This window comes from Sinohyriopsis cumingii, chromosome 15 (assembly GCF_028554795.1).
Source record: "Sinohyriopsis cumingii isolate HCF-2022 chromosome 15, ASM2855479v2, whole genome shotgun sequence".
Taxonomy (NCBI): domain Eukaryota; kingdom Metazoa; phylum Mollusca; class Bivalvia; order Unionida; family Unionidae; genus Sinohyriopsis; species Sinohyriopsis cumingii.
Window position 1 is genome coordinate 106,684,964 of NC_142975.1, and position 14,357 is coordinate 106,699,320.

General features: G+C 44.1%; 1 protein-coding gene across 2 annotated transcripts in view; it reads right to left on the bottom strand.

Moving 5' to 3' along the window:
• Positions 1-14,357, bottom strand: part of LOC149782430 (neural cell adhesion molecule 2-like) — a 189,514-nt gene that overhangs the window by 74,862 nt on the left and 100,295 nt on the right. The window lies entirely within an intron of this gene.

The following is a 14,357-nucleotide window of genomic DNA, read 5'->3' on the forward strand; positions in this document are numbered from 1 at the left end:
TAATAATTGAGAGCAACACAAGCATTGTGGATGGAAATGCCCAGGATGTTTGGCCTCTCCACCCTGTCTGAGCGATGAACCAGTGCCTTGTTCGACTTGTCTGCGCACGTTTGTCAGCCCTACCTGTTACCAACAACATTTGAAAACACAAGGTTCACAGAAGAAATGTGCTTGTCAACTCCTGAGATTGTGCCCTACGTGTAGACAAGGCATACGTACCAACAATGCCAAGGCACACGTATGTCGAGGAAAGAAAAAATGTCACATTTGTCACCACATCGTGGACTTGGAACACGAATGTTACGTGCAAAAATACCAACCCCCACCAGAGAAAGAGGACAGTCACAAGAAGAAAGGCAATTTCATCTTTTTCGATTTCGAATGCATGCAAGAGACTGGCATTCACATCCCTAATTTCTGCGTGGCTCATCGAGCGTGCGAGAAGTGCATTCAAGAACCTATCTTCAGTCATTGCCCTCACTGCAGCAAGATTCCTGGAGGACGTGAAAAAATCTTTCGGGGACCAAACACGTTAGCCGATTTTGCCCAATGGGTCTTAGACCCCATCGACAAGACATGGAGCCAAGAGGACATCGAACGTTACGGAGATTGTCATCGTCATGCCACGGTGATGGCTCACAATTTCTCCGGATACGATGGACAGTTTCTTTTGAGGTACTATACGGAACATGGCACCGAACGTCCTAAAGTGATTTTGAACGGAGCCAAAATCATTTTCATGCAAGTGGGACAAGTACAGTTTAAAGATTCGATGAGTTACTTGGCCATGCCTTTGAGCCGAATGCCTAAAACGTTTGGAATGACAGAAATGGCTAAAGGGTACTTTCCACACTTTTTCAATATGGAAGCCAATCAACATGCTGTTCTACCCCATTTGCCTGAGGCTCACTATTACGACCCCGACAACATGCGTACCGAACAACGAGAAGCTTTCTACGCTTGGTACCAAGCTCACGCCTCGGACCCTTTTGACTTTCAGGAAGAAATGTTAAAGTATTGTCGTTCCGATGTGGACATTTTACGGCGTTGCTGTGGAAAATTTTGAGAACTGTTCATGGAACACGGAGGGGTCGATCCTTTGAAAGAAGCTTGCACCATTGCCAAAGCGTGTTCCTTAGTGTACCGCCAACGATTCATGCCTGAAAACACCGTGGCTGTCATCAGTCCTCAAACGACCCACTATGTCAAGCGTCAATACTCGGTCAAAGCCCTACGTTGGTTACATTACTTGTGCGACAAGGAAGACAAATGGATTCAGCATGCCCGCAACGGAGGAGGCGAAAAGACCATCGGAACGTATTCGGTAGATGGCTGGGACTTAGAAAACCCCAAGATCGTGTACGAGTTTAACGGTTGCTTATTTCACGGATGTCCCGTCTGTTACCCTGACCGTGGCACTAAAAATCAGTTTTTGCAACGAACCATGGAAGACTTGTACCAGGACACTTGTCAGCGACGCCTAAAGTTAGAACAGCAAGGATACCAAGTGGTGGAAATGTGGGAACACGAGTACGATCACCGTATGAAAACCGATCCCAAGTTTAAACGCCTCGTGGAAAGTTACCAGTTCATGGACCCGCTGAACCCGAGGGATAGTTTGTACGGAGGAAGGACCAATGCCACCTGTTTGCTGTACCAAGCCGACGAAGAGAAAGGAGAAGAAATCAAATACTTGGACGTGTGTTCGCTGTATCCCTACGTGTGCAAATATTGTCGCTTTCCTGTAGGGCACCCGCAATTGTTCATGGAACACATCGACCTGAAAAACATTCGACAATACGAAGGCTTGATCAAGTGTAAAGTTTTGCCTCCCACGAACCTGTACCATCCCGTCTTACCTCACTATTGTCAAGGCAAACTGATGTTTCCCTTGTGCCGTACTTGTGCCGAAACGTGCAACCAGGACCAACCTTGCCATCACAGCCAGGAAGAACGTGCCTTGATGGGAACCTGGGTCAGCGTGGAATTGTTCAAAGCTCTGGACATGGGATACCAACTGTTAGAAGTGTACGAAATTTGCCACTTTCCCAAGACACAACAGTACCACAAGGGTGACCCTACTCAGAAAGGCATTTTCGCCGACTACGTGGATGCCATTTTGAAACTGAAACAAGAAGCCAGCGGCTATCCTTCCTGGTGTCACACTCCCGAAGACCAAATACAATTCAAAGAGAAATACTACGCACAAGAAGGCATCTCTTTAGACCACATCGAAAAAAACGAAGGCAGGCGATCGTTTGCCAAAGTGATGTTAAATTGCTTGTGGGGTAAAATGGCACAACGACCGTGTTTACCCAAGACGGAATATTTGACAGAACCTTCCCGCTACTTCCAGATGATTCACGACAAAACCAAATACATGAAACACGTGGACGTCGTTCGCGAGGATTTGATCTTGGTCAATTACGAAGAAGATCTGGACTTTGTACAAGACGACCCTTTTGGAAACGTCATCATTGCGGCTTATGTGACAGCTCATGCTCGCTTAAAATTGTACGAAGCTTTAGAACTGTTAGAAGAACGCGTCCTGTACTTTGACACGGACAGTTGCATTTACATCCATCACCCGATTCAACAGCACCCTGACATCGAAGGAGACCGTTTAGGAGCCTGGACAGACGAGCATCCCGACGACAAGATTCTAAGTTTCGTCAGTGGCGGTCCCAAAAATTACGGCTACGAATACCGGGACAAACAAGGAGAAGTGCACACGACGTGCAAAGTGAAAGGACTGACTCTGAATCATCGTACCAGTCGAGTGGTCAACTTTGGGGTATTGAAAGAAGCCTTGCAATCGGGAGAGGATGGAAACTTTAAAGTGACCACCTATCAACCGAACAAGATTGTACGTTTACCCACTCACCACATCGTCAGTCGACCCTTGGAAAAAGTCTATCAAATTGTATACCAGAAGCGAGTGCGACTTCCCAATCACTTCACCTTACCGTACGGTCACGTCGGTATTGGTCTCTATATGAAAAGGAACCCTAGGCAAGATCGATAGTTCATTGTTCATTGAAGTAACTTACCATGTCGTTGACGAAGAAGAAACCAGATTGGTTAGGAGTCAAATGTTGGACATCACCGAGACCAGGGTTTTGAGGCTTGGACACAAGAGGTGGCCCAGTATGCACGAGAGTTATTCAAGGAAAAAAGTTACTTTTCAACCCGTGTTAGTGACGGTGCCAGAAGAACCCGTCACCCAGGACAGGACTGTCGTGGACAGGCCTGAAAGACCCTTTCGGGAGGACACTTGTGTGACCTTACCCTTACTATAGAACTGGTTAGAACTTTACCCAAAACATGTTGTACAGACACTTGTGTTTATTCCACGTTCATGGTTATCATGTGCCTTTTATTCTTGTACTTAAGCCTTTGGCTTTTATGCATTTTTGTCTTTCGTATTCATGTTTGAAACATTCAATAAACGTGTTCTGAAAAAGTATATAAACTCTTGTCTTGTTTGTTTTTCGTGTCACAAGTGACATTTCTCACACCATGGCTACCTCTGCTGTCTCTGCTCCCTCTTCCTCTACTGTCAAAGTCTTCGACGAACACTTAGATCGTGCCAGTTGGGAGGCTTTGTATCTTCGCCATCCCTTTAACATGCTCATTGCTGGACCTAGCGGTTCAGGCAAAACCGAATTCGTCAAACGTTTGATCGAACATAAACATCATTTGATCGATCGACCCCCTCAACGAATCGTGTGGTGTTACAAAGAGTGGCAATCGGCGTACAGCCTCTTGCGAGAAAGTCAAGGCGATTCCATCGTGTTTGTGGAAGGCATTCCTAAAGAAGACGATGGCATCGTCTCTGACTCCCGTCTAACCCATCTGGTCATTTTCGACGACATGTTAGGAGAAGACGAAGAAGAAATTAAACTGTGGTTCACTCGCAAAGGGCATCACCGTAATGCCAGTGTCGTTTACATCACCCAAAATTTGTTTCAACAAAGTAAAGCCCATCGCACCATCAGTCTCAATGCGCATTACGTGGTCTTGTTTAAAAGCCCTCGAGATAAATCGCAAGTGCAAGTCTTAGCCAAACAGTTAGGAACGCCTTGGCTGACTCAGGCGTACGACGATGCCACTCAAACGCCACACGCCTATTTACTCGTCGATTTGAAACCTACGACTCCCGAGGATTTGCGATTTCGTACCCACTTGTTTCACCACTGGTGCCAAGACGGAGGGCCTGTCCTGTACACGTCTCCGTCCTCGACTTCATTTCACTCCCCATAAAAAAATCTATAAAAACCTCAGACCCTTTTTTGTCTGTCTCACTCTCAGTGCGAACATGACGTCCCTTCAGTCGCATCTTCCTGTCAAATTGATTCGTGCCTTGTATGGCATCAGTCAAGAAAAAGATCCACAAACACGAGCTCGTGTCTTAGAAGCTAGTCTCAAAGAAGTCTTACGATGGTTCACGGTGACGGCACGTCAATTACTCCAAGGAATCATTCAGATTCCTCATCAAACCAAACGCTTTTTCGATCGAAACAAAGTCGCTTTGGTCCAACTGGCCGATCCCCGCATCGACACTCAAACCAAAAAACAAATCATTTTGAAACCTGGAGGGAGCGGTACTCTAGGAGGGGTCATCATTCGCTCACTCTTAAGATGGGATCCTAATACCCCCAAAGTTATCCCCAAGACAAAAGTCCAACGAAGCCCCAAGAAGAAAAAGACCAGGTCCCAAAGGAGAACTTCTCCAGTGGCAGGACCCTCCTCTGACCAGACACCACCACCACCCCGGAAAAAGAAAAGAAGCCCCCAGAAAAAGAAAAGTCCACAGAAAACTAGTCGCAAGAGAGGCACTTCGGCCAGGACGCAACCTTACACTCGCAAACCACGACCTGCCACGGCGGTGACTGCGTCTCCGGCAGCTTCACGTTTGTCCACTTGTCCGTTAATGACACCCAGAACTGAAGAGTACTTGGAGACGTTGATCACACCAAGAACTTCTCCGTTGATGACCCCCAAAAGAACTTCCCCAGTGGCAGGACCTTCCAATTTAGTGGCAGTGGCTGCTGCTCACAAAGTACCTTCTCCCAAAATCAAAGTTCAAGAAAGATCGGGCATGTTACAAAGTTTACTGGATTTGTCCAAGCAAGAACTGGCTCGATTTAGTCCGTTACGTACCCCTGCATGACGTGTCATGCCTGTCCTCAAACTGATACGACGTCAAGACAATCAGTGGCGACGCGTTCCAGTATAAAAAAGGCCTGTGACCAAGTCGGGTATCAGTGTTTTTTTGGTGCTCCTGAAGACTCAATGATGTCACCCTCCAGAAAACCCCAAGGAAAGAAAAGGAAAGGACTGCCACCACGTTTAGCCAAACATGGGGACATGTTATCTGTCCTGTCCAAAGCTTCTCCACCCCTACGAAAAAAACTCATTCAAACAGCCTCCAAAGAGGTCATCGATACCGTGTGCGAATGTTGTTTGAACGTTTTGAAAGGCACGATCCCTTTGTCCAAACACCAGAAACAATGCTTAAGCAAACATCGTCATGTTCTTCGCCAAATGGTTCGAAAGAAAATTCCCATTCGTCAAAAAAAGAAGATGTTAGTGCAACGTGGAGGTATTTTACCTCTCTTGTTAGGCCCCATACTGAAAGGAGTCTTGGGAACCATGTTGGGAGGACTGGTGGGAGCAAGATAAAAAGGCCTTCAGAAGTCCCAAGATCTCAGAATCGACCCTTGACAACCCCATGGAAGGACGAAAACTAGCTTTAGTGCCTTACAAACGATGGATGGAATACCATCGGTGGCAAGAACAACACACCCCGCATTTACCTCCCAATCCCCATTTGAGCGAGATGTCCCAGTTACAACACGAATTGAGTCCTTGATGGATCGCCAAGATTTGTCCGAAACAGAAAAATTGCAAAAGTACGGTCAACTCTTGCAACGACTGCAACTCTTTCACCAGAAAGCTTTAGACGAAACAGCTCTACCCACTCTGAAAGATTTTAAGACCTTGATGAAAAGTCCAGCACCATCACCAGTACCAGTACCAGTACCAGTACCACCAGTACCCGTGACCAAGACAGAAAAAGGAGATGAAGAGGAAGGGTTTCAAACTCCACCAGAAAAAGTACGCAAGTTAACAACACCACCTACCTCCAGAATTGGATGGATTAAAAAGATGATAGCCACCCCTTCTTCATCACAAGAGAAAAAGAAAGTGAAGACAGAAGTGAAGACAGAAGTGAAACAAGAACCGATATCCCCCGCTCAGACATCCTTCTCCTCTTCGACACCTATTGCTGGCCGCACACGCAAAGCATTGCAATCCAAGAAAATACCCCAAGAGAAAAAGAGTAGCATCCTCCAAGAGTGGGTGTCTTATTAACACACCAACCAACACAAAAAAATGGAAAAAGTCTTAGCCAGCATTTACTGCGATCCCTCCCATCCTGCAGGTTACGCAGGAGTTCAAAAATTGTATCGTGCTGCCAAAACTCGACTGAAAAGTCTCCGTTTACCTCAAGTGCAACGATGGTTACTAGAACAAGCTACCTACACTTTACACAAACCCATTCGATGCAAGTTTGCCAGAAGTCGCACCCGAGTGGAAGGCATCGATCATCAATGGCAAGCCGATTTAGCCGATGTCTCTCATTTGGCCAGCTACAATCGTGGCTACAAATATTTGTTTTGTGTCATCGACGTCTTTTCCAAATTTGCCTGGGTCGTGCCCTTGACTTCCAAATCGAGCAGCGAGTTAGTGCGAGCCCTGCAACGGGTGTTGAAACAAAGCAGTCGTCACCCTCTTCGATGGCAAACGGACAAAGGCACCGAATTTCTGAACCAAGCTTTCCAAAAAGAATTAAAGAAACGTGACATTCATTTTTTTACCACCGAGAATCCCGAAACCAAAGCCAGCATCGTGGAACGTTTTCAACGCACTTTGAAAGAACGCATGTGGAAATATTTTACGCATCACCACACTCTGAAGTACATCGACATCTTACCGCACCTGGTGCAAGCGTACAACCAATCTTACCATCGAAGCATCGGACGTGCCCCGCAAGACGTGACTCCGGACAACGAAGTGTTGGTGTTTGAGCGTCTGTTTGGTACGTCCCCGACGAGGGCTGTCCCCAAGAAAAGTGGAATGTTGGTCGTAGGAGATTGGGTGTGCATTGGCAAAACCAAAAGCACTTTCGACAAAGGTTACTTACCTAACTGGACGACCGAATTGTTTCGCGTCACTGGACGAGTGCATGGCCGTCATCCTACCGTCTATAAATTGGAAGACATGAACGGAGAAGTGCTCAAAGGAACGTTTTATTTGCCCGAGTTACAACGTGTCACCAAAAAAGAAGACGACGTGTACGACATCGAAAGCATTCTCGAACGCAGAACCCGTAAAGTGGGCAAACGACGTGTCAAAGAAGTCAAAGTACGTTGGAAAGGATATCCACCCAGTTTCGATTCTTGGATCGACGCTTCGCAAGTCATCGACTATAAAAAGAAGTGACCATCATGCCCTTTCACACAGCAGACGCAGCTACGTCGACCACTCCTCCTTCACCTAGTTCTTCTGTGCAAGATTTACAAAAACAATCCTTGTGGGTGTGGTGTGGAGAACGTGTGCCTTAAACGCAAATCGTCTTTTTCTGCCAAATCTTCGTGGTGTATTGTGTCATCGGGGCAGCCATCGCCAATTTGAGTTTGCAACAAGGAGACAAACAATTGTGGACCATTTTATTGAGCAGTTGCATCGGTTACCTGCTTCCTAATCCCTCCCTGAAATTCACCTCGAACGGGAACCCCGGGAACCTTGTGTCCAGTGCCAGTGCCAGTCACCACTTCAATCACAGCCAGAACCCCATTTTAGACGGAGACACGCCTCTGACGTCCAGTAACCCCTCGGACAGCCACAGAACTCTGGAATTATGAGTCACCAAAACCAATTTTACTTAACTTTACCCAGTGACAGTTCCATGGAGGTGTTTTCCAAGAACACGTTGTGCTGTTACACGGCCAAATTACCTCAAGCCATCCAGTTAGATCACGAAGCCCATTGGGAAGTGGCTTTAGTAGAAATGATTCACCCGACCCAAGTCCTCAATGTCCTTCCCAATCAAAATTTTTTTGATGTGGAAGTTCATGACGAGCAAATGCAACAGTGGATGGATAGCAATGTCAAATATGACAAGAAAACCCGTACACAAAAGTACACCACCTATCACTTGTTCATTCCCCCAGGTTATTATTTTAGTGGTCAACATTTGGTCAGCACCATAGCCTCCAGGTTTAATGTCGTGTTTCTGAAAGCTTTGGAGCATGTCAACAAAAGTGTCACTATGGAGTACCACAAAGCAGCTCGTCCCTTCTTGATGAAATTTGAACGGAGTAAAATCCTGTCCATTTTATTTTGTCCTGAATTGTTTGACATGTTGGGCGGAGACATGGACATGAGAAAGACCATGCTCAAGAAAAACGAATTACCCATCGTTTACGACAACGAGTCTTTTAGCAAGTTATTTCGTGCCCCGGTAGAACTGAACCAAGGACTGAATTTGATGTTCGTGTATTCCGATGTGGTGGAGTACAACGTGGTGGGACACACCTCCGTACCGTTACTGCGTGTCATTCCTTTCAAAGTGGATTCTGCCACGAACACTGACGAGGAAGGTGGAAACACTTACCACGTCCACCGCGAATTTGTCCATCCTCACTATTTGCCGGTCAGCAAGTCGTATTTGGACACGGTCAACATTGCTATAAAAGGAGATTTGGGACAAAATATTCCATTCACCAAAGGAAAAGTCACGGTGAAACTCCATTTTCGAAAACGGTTCTCTCACGACTCTTAAGTCATGTATCCAGTGTACCGAGGGGTTGCTCGACAGCGAGGACACGGTTTAGGAGACGTTAAAATCGGCCTTTCGTTCGGTGGCCCCGGTGTTGAAACCGATGGTGACACGCGGATTGCACGCCTTGAAAGATGCGGCACTGACGCAAGGCAAAGAATTTCTCCAAAATGTCATCATCGACAAACAAAACCCTAAAGAAGCCTTCATGAGGGCAGGCAAAAATGTCTTGCTGCAAACGGGCAAAGACATTTTAGGCCAACGAGAAACACCTATAAATGCCCTGCACGCTACCGAGTCAGGCATTCAGCAAGGACAAGGCAGAAAGAGACGACGAAGAAAACACCCTTTCACCAGACTTCAAGCGAGAAAGGCCAAGAAAAGAAGAACCGTTCGAGACTTAGACGTTTTCGATTATTGAGAAAAGAGACAAAAAAATGATGCACCGAGAATCTTGCGCTTGTTCCAAGACGGAACTGGATCTGTTTGCCATGCCCCCTACCATGATGACCATGCAAGAATCCCAGTGGGTGGAATTTCACCCCGTCTCCCCACTGACCAATTCCGCTCCCATCAAGTTTGAAATCAAAGGAATGCCCAAAGATTACATCAATCTGAATAGCAGTTACTTGTACCTGAAAGTCAAAATTCTAGATAAGACTGGAGGTGCTATAGACGATGAAGCAGTAGCTCCCGTCAACAATTTCATGCATTCCTTGTTCAGTGGAGTGGACTTGTACTTGAATAACAAACTGGTCAGTAGCAGCATGGATACTTACCCTTATCGTGCCTACCTGGAAAATCTCTTGATGTACGGAATAGATGCCAAGAACACTCATCTCAATGCCTGTGTGGTATGGGAAGCTGACGAACCTACCAAGTTTGAAATATTGGAAACTGATGAAAAGAAAGACAACAATGATGGATTTGTAGAACGAAGAAAGAGAATCACGGGAGCCGACACAAGTTTAGAACTGATGGATCGTTTGCATTTGGACATGTGGTTGCAAGAAAAGTATTTGCTGAACGGGGTGGATGTCCGCCTGAGACTGAATTGTAGCAGTGCCACTTTCCATTTGATGGCTGATAGTGACGGTTACAAAACCAAAATCCTAGAAGCCAGACTCTACGTACGCCGTGTGGAAGTGTTACCTAAAGTGGGAAACGACATCAGTCAGACGTTGAGCAGAACGACCGCCAAGTATCCCATACGATGCGTGGAAGTGAAAACCTTCACCATTCCCAAGGGACAGCGATCCATGATCGAAGATCATCTGTTCCAAGGACAGTTACCCAAACGTTTGATCGTTGGTATCGTCGAGAATACAGCCTTCAACGGAGCTGCCGAAAAAAATCCTTTCTACTTTCAACACTTTGGCGTGTCCAAAATCGAAGTCAGTCGCGATGGCAAGACCTTGTGTACCCGACCTTTCGAACCTGACTTTACCAAGAAGAATTACTTGAGATCGTACTTGTCCCTGTACGAAGCCACCGGACAGTTAGGAACCAATACCAGTCACGGCATTACGTACGAGGATTATGCAGGAGGCTACGCTTTGTGGGCTTTCGATTTCACTCCAGACCAAGGCAGCGACGAGGGACATTTCCACCCTATAAAATCCGGCCAGATTCGTGTGGAAATTCAGTTTAAAGACCGAGACCCTGATGAAACGGTGAACGTCATCCTGTATGCAGAATTCGATAATACCATAGAAATCAACAGTTTGAGAGAAGTCATCCTAGATTACTAGAAACCATGGAAGACTGTTATCCCTCTTTACCTAGTGGAGAAACTTTAAAGATGGAATGTGATGAGACTGTGGAAAAAAATGTTGTGTTTTGAAAAAAATTGTTTGATGTTATGATGTTGGATTATTGTTAAAAATGTTAGAGTTGTTGTTTAGTGTTAAGTGATTTTTGAATAAAAAATGTTGTGTTTTGAAAAAAATGCCTTTGTCTTTTGTTTAGCTATAAGAATGTTGGATTGATGCTTTTTCATTTCTTACTATCCCTCTCATGACACTCACTAAACGTTGCGACTCAAAAACCGTGTGGGGGATGTTTTCCTTCACGTCCGCGCTTTGACTTTAAGAACCGGGTTGTTTCCAGTCTAACCATCCATAGTCGACTCATCCTCCTAAGAAGATGTGCTCCAAACTAGCTAAACTCAACGAAGCCTACGTGAATTTGCATAGGGTCAGACACAGTCTGATACCGAAGCCAGAAGAAATAGAGAATGTGAGAATGTTAAAAATCACTGAAGACCTGATAGAAGAGCTCTTCAGAGAAGAAATGAACAGGGAGAAAGAAGAATGGACAGAGAAGTACAGACTTCAGAGACAGCAGCAACAGCAGCAACAACAGCAGCAGCAGCAGCAACCTGAACCTGACAGAGGCTTTGTCGATTGCCGTATCGACACCAAAGAGTTCTTCTTTTCTTTCCGAAGAAGCAGACCTATCGCCAGAAAGTCTATCCTCAGAGGACATCGCATTCTTAGAAACTAAAAAAAGAATGCCATAGCAAACAAAAAAAACCCAGCCCTTTTCAGGGCTACCCCAATACTCTAGAAAAGAAATAATGATCGATTTGCCAATGTGTGTAGGTAGAGTAGTGTGAATATAAACACTAACTCTTTTTAAAGATAGTGTGAGGGTATGTGTTTGTGTGTTTGTGTTCGTGTGTTTGTGTTTGTACCCGCTCATGTACGATTGTGTGGATAGTAGATTATCAATTTGTTTATCGTTTCTTAGCGTATGTGTTTGTGTGTTTGTGTTTGTGTGTTTGTGTTTGTACCCGCTCACGTAAGATTGTGTGGATAGTAGATTATGGATTTGTTTATTGTTTCTTAGCGTATGTGTTTGTGTATTTGTGTTTGTGTGTTTGTGTTTGTGTGTTTGTGTTTGTACCCGCTCACGTACAATTGTGTGGATAGTAGATTATGGATTTGTTTATCGTTTCTTAGCGTATGTGTTTGTGTGTTTGTGTTTGTACCCGCTCACGTACGATTGTGTGGATAGTAGATTATGGATTTGTTTATTGTTTCTTAGCGTATGTGTTTGTGTATTTGTGCTTGTGTTTGTGTGTTTGTGTTTGTACCCGCTCACGTACGATTGTGTGGATAGTAGATTATGGATTTGTTTATTGTTTCTTAGCGTATGTGTTTGTGTATTTGTGTTTGTGTGTTTGTGTTTGTATGTTTGTGTTTGTACCCGCTCACGTACGATTGTGTGGATAGTAGATTATGGATTTGTTTATTGTTTCTTAGCGTATGTGTTTGTGTGTTTGTGTTTGTGTGTTTGTGTTTGTACCCGCTCATTGAGTCATCCACCCTTGTGTCTTCCATGATGTTTAGGACGGACATGCTCATGTATGTCAGGTCCAAGTGGACTGTTGTTGATAGGACAGATACTAGTCAATGGATGAGGAGAGTTCACATAGAAAGACAAGGATGTCTCAAGAGGGTACTTGTGTATGGACCGGTAGTTAGAAGGAGTTTAAGAAGAAGAAGAAGATGTGACAGATGCCATCTATGTTAATATTAATATTAACATAAACCCAAAGGCCCTTTTCAGGGCCAGCCATATTTCTCGAAAAGAGATAGCCTTTCCATTGCCTACCCCTTTTCTAAATTTAAATTTAAATTTAAATTTAAAAAAACTTTTTAAAAAAAAAAAAAAAATCCCATATTCAATTCCCCTTGTCCCTAGACAAACCCAAACTCTATTCCCATGTTAATTTCCCTTGTCCCTAGACAGACCCAAACTCTACGTTAAATTCCCATTGTCCCTAAAGTGGCCCAGCGTTTTTCTCCATGTTAAATTTCCATTGTCCCTAGAGTTGCCCAGGGGTGTTTTTAATGCTAAGTCCCATTGTCCCTATGGTGGCCCACTTAACTACTGTAGTCCCCCTCTTATAAGGCCACCCCTAATGCAGCAGGGAAGTGGCCTTATAATGCAGGTGGCCTTTCTAGAGGGGGATGACAAATGTGAATAGTAAATACATATGAAAAAAGTCACAAGTACATTTAATTTTAAATATTTAATATTTTAATTAAAAAATTACATGCCTGATGTGAAATAAACGTAAAACAAACTTTGTCATCATTTGCAAAAGAATGCTATGAATAACCATTGATACAGTTTTAACACTGTCTTTATAATTATGTTACAGTTCACATCACGTCACTTTGTTGGTAACAATCTAAAAAACAAACCAGTCTCATCACATTAAAAATATCCTTGCTGTCATATCCCCTGCATATATCGTTTAGTCTTTTGTTCCAGTCTTTGACAACTTCATTATTAACATCAGCTGATTCGCCGCTAATGACAGAACACTTGATACTGTGTCGCACTTCAAATCTGTACAACCATCCGTTACTTGCGGTAAAGTCGTCATATCCCAGTTCAACTGACAAAATTTGTGCTTTATCTTGTCTTTCAAATCAGGATTCAAACGTCTCCTGGCTCAAACAATCTTCCTTTCTCCATCCATTTCACCTTTCCACTTCTGCAGAATTGTTTCATTATCTTTCACGATATTGTTTATCTGAGTCTTCCCGACGTTAGTTTTCTGCAAGGATCCTTGACGCGCACCCCCCCCCCCACCGTCAGTTGAATTACTTTCACGTTCTCCTCTAAACTGAGAATTTTTATTTTCCTCGATGACATGTTGATCTTTTTGCAGTAAGTTATTCATGTTGCCAACTACAATACTGATAAAACAATTTTGTATGCATCTAAACAAATTGCCGTGTGTTTTTAAAGGAAGTGATCTTGTCACGTGATTCGTGGATTATGGACGTTTCGCCCCATGGACGTTTCGGACCAGGACGTTTCGCCCCACTTCAATGGACATTTCGCCCCACTTCAATGGACATTTCGCCCCACATGGTACATGGACGTTTCGCCCCATGGACGTTTCGGCCCATGGACGTTTCGCCCCACATGATTGGAAATATCGGACATTTATAGAAATTCACAAGCATTACACCATTATCTTCATTTTACTTTAGGGGCCTGTCGTTATGATTTAATTTCATGCCCTATAATCCCATCACTCTCATCCATTTCAATTACATTCAGCGTGCCGTTATATCAGACAATATTTTCCTTTTTTTCTTTCTTCATTTATGTAATAAGACTGATCAGAAAATTAATCTATCGTTTACAGTACTTTTATTTTCGCTGTTACACATACTGATGAAAACCACATTTACCGTTTGTAGGAAATTGGCATATCGCCACTTATCATGCTGTTCGTTTAACCAATCAGCGAGCATACATTAGACACAACTTAAAAGGGGGCTTTGTAATTCTAACAGTCAATATCACGATCGTACATATGTAGTTAGATATATTCCTTTCGCTAAATAAAAGCTATGATGATTAAAGACTTGTGGTCGCCAGCAAAATAACTTTTTTTTAAATGTTGAACTTTATTCATTTTTTTCAAGCTCGGGTTAATTGACTTTTTATCTCCTGCCATTTATTGGCATTGTTACTTTTA